This window comes from Callionymus lyra, unplaced genomic scaffold, assembly GCF_982586985.1.
Source record: "Callionymus lyra unplaced genomic scaffold, fCalLyr1.hap1.1 HAP1_SCAFFOLD_73, whole genome shotgun sequence".
NCBI classification, from domain to species: domain Eukaryota; kingdom Metazoa; phylum Chordata; class Actinopteri; order Syngnathiformes; family Callionymidae; genus Callionymus; species Callionymus lyra.
The window spans coordinates 119,648-125,162 of NW_028258577.1; the positions used below are offsets into that span (position 1 = coordinate 119,648).

Sequence of the window (5,515 nt, forward strand, 5' to 3'; positions counted from 1 at the left end):
GCCTGGGGAGCCTCCTCCTGCGGGCATGGAGAACCAGGGGGCCTGGGGAGCCTCCTCCTGCGGGGATGGAGAACCAGGGCGCCTGGGGAGCCTCCTCCTGCGGGGATGGGGAACCAGGGGGCCTGGGGAGCCTCCTCCTGCGGGGATGGGGAACCAGGGGGCCTGGGGAGCCTCCTCCTGCGGGGATGGAGAACCAGGGGGCCTGGGGAGCCTCCTCCTGCGGTCATGGAGAACCAGGGGGCCTGGGGAGCCTCCTCCTGCGGGCATGGAGAACCAGGGGCCTGGGGAGCCTCCTCCTGCGGGGATGGAGAACCAGGGGGCCTGGGGAGCCTCCTCCTGCGGGCATGGAGAACCAGGGGGCCTGGGGAGCCTCCTCCTGCGGGCATGGAGAACCAGGGGGCCTGGGGAGCCTCCTCCTGCGGGGATGGGGAACCAGGGGCCTGGGGAGCCTCCTCCTGCGGGGATGGAGAACCAAGGGGCCTGGGGAGCCTCCTCCTGCGGGCATGGAGAACATGGGGGCCTGGGGAGCCTCCTCCTGCGGGGATGGAGAACCAGGGGGCCTGGGGAGCCTCCTCCTGCGGGCATGGAGAACCAGGGGGCCTGGGGAGCCTCCTCCTGCGGGGATGGGGAACCAGGGGGCCTGGGGAGCCTCCTCCTGCGGGGATGGAGAACCAGGGGGCCTGGGGAGCCTCCTCCTGCGGGCATGGAGAACCAGGGGGCCTGGGGAGCCTCCTCCTGCGGGGATGGAGAACCAGGGCGCCTGGGGAGCCTCCTCCTGCGGGGATGGAGAACCAGGGGCCTGGGGAGCCTCCTCCTGCGGGGATGGAGAACCAAGGGGCCTGGGGAGCCTCCTCCTGCGGGCATGGAGAACATGGGGGCCTGGGGAGCCTCCTCCTGCGGGGATGGAGAACCAGGGGGCCTGGGGAGCCTCCTCCTGCGGGGATGGGGAACCAGGGGGCCTGGGGAGCCTCCTCCTGCGGTGATGGGGAACCATGGGGCCTGGGGAGCCTCCTCCTGCGGGGATGGAGAACCAGGGGGCCTGGGGAGCCTCCTCCTGCGGGGATGGAGAACCAGGGCGCCTGGGGAGCCTACTCCTGCGGGGATGGAGAACCAAGGGGCCTGGGGAGCCTCCTCCTGCGGGCATGGAGAACATGGGGGCCTGGGGAGCCTCCTCCTGCGGGGATGGAGAACCAGGGGGCCTGGGGAGCCTCCTCCTGCGGGGATGGAGAACCAGGGGGCCTGGGGAGCCTCCTCCTGCGGGCATGGAGAACCAGGGGGCCTGGGGAGCCTCCTCCTGCGGGGATGGGGAACCAGGGGCCTGGGGAGCCTCCTCCTGCGGGCATGGAGAACCAGGGGGCCTGGGGAGCCTCCTCCTGCGGGGATGGGGAACCAGGGGGCCTGGGGAGCCTCCTCCTGCACCAGGGGGCCTGGGGAGCCTCCTCCTGCGGGGATGGGGAACCAGGGGGCCTGGGGAGCCTCCTCCTGCGGTGATGGGGAACCATGGGGCCTGGGGAGCCTCCTCCTGCGGGGATGGGGAACCAGGGGGCCTGGGGAGCCTCCTCCTGCGGGGATGGGGAACCAGGGGCCTGGGGAGCCTCCTCCTGCACCAGGGGGCCTGGGGAGCCTCCTCCTGCGGGGATGGGGAACCAGGGGGCCTGGGGAGCCTCCTCCTGCGGGGATGGGGAACCAGGGGCCTGGGGAACATTTTCAACACTTTGGGGCATTTCACAAGCGCTTCCCTCGCTTACGGCCACACCACCCTGAATGAGCCCGATCTCGTCTGATCTCGGAAGCCAAGCAGGGTCGGGCCCAGTTAGTACTTGGATGGGAGACCGCCTGGGAATACTGGGTGCTGTAAGCATTTTTTTTTGCCATTATTTGTGGGTAGAAAAGTGAGAAAAGTGACCTAAAATAGAACCGGGACTAGGCGGCAGTTCCCCCCACCAGGCGGCGGCATTTGGGGCATTATTTGTGGGTAAGAAAGTGAGAAAAGTGACCTAAAATAGAACCGGGACTAGGCGGCAGTTCCCCCCACCAGGCGGCGGCATTTGGGGCATTATTTGTGGGTCAGAAAGTGAGAAAAGTGACCTAAAATAGAACCGGGACTAGGCGGCAGTTCCCCCCACCAGGCGGCGGCATTTGGGGCATTATTTGTGGGTCAGAAAGTGAGAAAAGTGACCTAAAATAGAACCGGGACTAGGCGGCAGTTCCCCCCACCAGGCGGCGGCATTTGGGGCATTATTTGTGGGTCAGAAAGTGAGAAAAGTGACCTAAAATAGAACCGGGACTAGGCGGCAGTTCCCCCCACCAGGCGGCGGCATTTGGGGCATTATTTGTGGGTCAGAAAGTGAGAAAAGTGACCTAAAATAGAACCGGGACTAGGCGGCAGTTCCCCCCACCAGGCGGCGGCATTTGGGGCATTATTTGTGGGTCAGAAAGTGAGAAAAGTGACCTAAAATAGAACCGGGACTAGGCGGCAGTTCCCCCCACCAGGCGGCGGCATTTGGGGCATTATTTGTGGGTCAGAAAGTGAGAAAAGTGACCTAAAATAGAACCGGGACTAGGCGGCAGTTCCCCCCACCAGGCGGCGGCATTTGGGGCATTATTTGTGGGTCAGAAAGTGAGAAAAGTGACCTAAAATAGAACCGGGACTAGGCGGCAGTTCCCCCCACCAGGCGGCGGCATTTGGGGCATTATTTGTGGGTCAGAAAGTGAGAAAAGTGACCTAAAATAGAACCGGGACTAGGCGGCAGTTCCCCCCACCAGGCGGCGGCATTTGGGGCATTATTTGTGGGTCAGAAAGTGAGAAAAGTGACCTAAAATAGAACCGGGACTAGGCGGCAGTTCCCCCCACCAGGCGGCGGCATTTGGGGCATTATTTGTGGGTCAGAAAGTGAGAAAAGTGACCTAAAATAGAACCGGGACTAGGCGGCAGTTCCCCCCACCAGGCGGCGGCATTTGGGGCATTATTTGTGGGTCAGAAAGTGAGAAAAGTGACCTAAAATAGAACCGGGACTAGGCGGCAGTTCCCCCACCAGGTGGCGGCATTTGGGGACCCGTAGTGTGGGCAGAAAACTCACCAAAGTGACTTAAAATAGAACCGGTGCAGGCGGCATGTTCCCCCACCAGATGGCGGCATTTGGGGACCCGTAGTGTGGGCAGAAAACTCACCAAAGTGACTTAAAATAGAACCGGTGCAGGCGGCATGTTCCCCCACCAGATGGCGGCATTTGGGGACCCGTAGTGTGGGTAGAAAACTCACCAAAGTGACTTAAAATAGAACCGGTGCAGGCGGCATGTTCCCCCACCAGATGGCGGCATTTGGGGACCCGTAGTGTGGGTAGAAAACTCACCAAAGTGACTTAAAATAGAACCGGTGCAGGCGGCATGTTCCCCCACCAGATGGCGGCATTTGGGGAGCCGTAGTGTGGGCAGAAAACTCACCAAAGTGACTTAAAATAGAACCGGTGCAGGCGGCATGTTCCCCCACCAGATGGCGGCATTTGGGGAGCCGTAGTGTGGGCAGAAAACTCACCAAAGTGACTTAAAATAGAACCGGTGCAGGCGGCATGTTCCCCCACCAGATGGCGGCATTTGGGGACCCGTAGTGTGGGCAGAAAACTCACCAAAGTGACTTAAAATAGAACCGGTGCAGGCGGCATGTTCCCCCACCAGATGGCGGCATTTGGGGAGCCGTAGTGTGGGCAGAAAACGCACCAAAGTGACTTAAAATAGAACCGGTGCAGGCGGCATGTTCCCCCACCAGATGGCGGCATTTGGGGACCCGTAGTGTGGGCAGAAAACTCACCAAAGTGACTTAAAATAGAACCGGTGCAGGCGGCATGTTCCCCCACCAGATGGCGGCATTTGGGGACCTGCAGTGTGGGTAGAAAACTCACCAAAGTGTCCTAAAATAGAACCGGGACCAGGGGGCCTCTTCCCCCACCAGGTGGCGGGCTTGGGGGGCTTGGTTTCCGGGTAGAAAACTCACCAAAGTGTCCTAAAATAGAACCGGGACCAGGGGGCATGCTCCCCCACCAGGCGGCGGGCTTGGGGGGCTTGGTTTGCGGGTAGAAAACTCACCAAAGTGTCCTAAAATAGAACCAGGACCAGGGGGCATGTTCCCCCACCAGGCGGCGGGCTTGGGGGGCTTGGTTTGCGGGTAGAAAACTCACCAAAGTGTCCTAAAATAGAACCGGGACCAGGGGGCCTCTTCCCCCACCAGGCGGCGGGCTTGGGGGGCTTGGTTTGCGGGTAGAAAACTCACCAAAGTGACCTAAAATAGAACCGGGCTAGGCGGCATGTTCCCCCACCAGGCGGCGGGCTTGGGGGGCTTGGTTTGCGGGTAGAAAACTCACCAAAGTGTCCTAAAATAGAACCGGGACCAGGGGGCATGTTCCCCCACCAGGCGGCGGGCTTGGGGGGCTTGGTTTGCGGGTAGAAAACTCACCAAAGTGTCCTAAAATAGAACCGGGACCAGGGGGCATCTTCCCCCACCAGGCGGCGGGCTTGGGGGGCTTGGTTTGCGGGTAGAAAACTCACCAAAGTGTCCTAAAATAGAACCGGGACCAGGGGGCATCTTCCCCCACCAGGCGGCGGGCTTGGGGGGCTTGGTTTGCGGGTAGAAAACTCACCAAAGTGTCCTAAAATAGAACCGGGACCAGGGGGCCTCTTCCCCCACCAGGCGGCGGGCTTGGGGGGCTTGGTTTGCGGGTAGAAAACTCACCAAAGTGACCTAAAATAGAACCGGGCCAGGCGGCATGCTCCCCCACCAGGCGGCGGGCTTGGGGGGCTTGGTTTGCGGGTAGAAAACTCACCAAAGTATCGGCAAAATAGAACCAGGGAAGGGGGGGATGTCGGTCACAAGGTGCCCGAGTCAGAGAACCAGGAAAACGGACATAAATCCAGAAAACCTCGGTGTCTGACTGCTCCTCAAAAAGTGGTCTTTTTGATGTCACGAGCGCAACCACCTAGAGGTTAATGGGGAGGGATGGTGTGAGCGCAAACGGATTTTTCCTAAGTGTGACTGCTCCTCAAAAAGTGGTCTTTTTGATGTCACGAGCGCAACCACCTAGAGGTTAATGGGGAGGGATGGTGTGAGCGCAAACGGATTTTTCCTAAGTGTGACTGCTCCTCAAAAAGTGGTCTTTTTGATGTCACGAGCGCAACCACCTAGAGGTTAATAGGGAGCGAGTACAACAGGGGAGGGAGTGAATGGGCTCGGACTGTGGCCGAGCCTGGTGCCTCAAAATCGGACAAGGTTGGACTGGAAGCCCGCTGAGAACTCTGGTTCTTTTGCCAGACGAAACGAATTTTTTCCGAGTGTGACTGCTCTGCAAAAAGTGGTCTTTTTGATGTCACGAGCGCAACCACCTAGAGGTTAATGGGGAGGGAGTGGAAAAAACGACAAAGTGTTGAGCTCCGGACCGGGATGGCGGGCGACTCGAGCGGTCATGCCCGACTTTGAGACACTTTGTCGCGGTCATGCGAGCGACCTCCACTGCTCCCCGGAGGT

At 60.5% G+C, this 5,515-nt stretch overlaps 1 non-coding gene across 1 annotated transcript; it reads left to right on the forward strand.

Moving 5' to 3' along the window:
- The first annotated feature begins 1,742 nt into the window (after positions 1-1,742).
- Positions 1,743-1,861, forward strand: LOC148058538 (5S ribosomal RNA). Its single transcript, XR_015709749.1, has one exon. It is a non-coding gene; the product is annotated as a 5S ribosomal RNA (ribosomal RNA).
- The last annotated feature ends 3,654 nt before the right edge of the window (positions 1,862-5,515 follow it).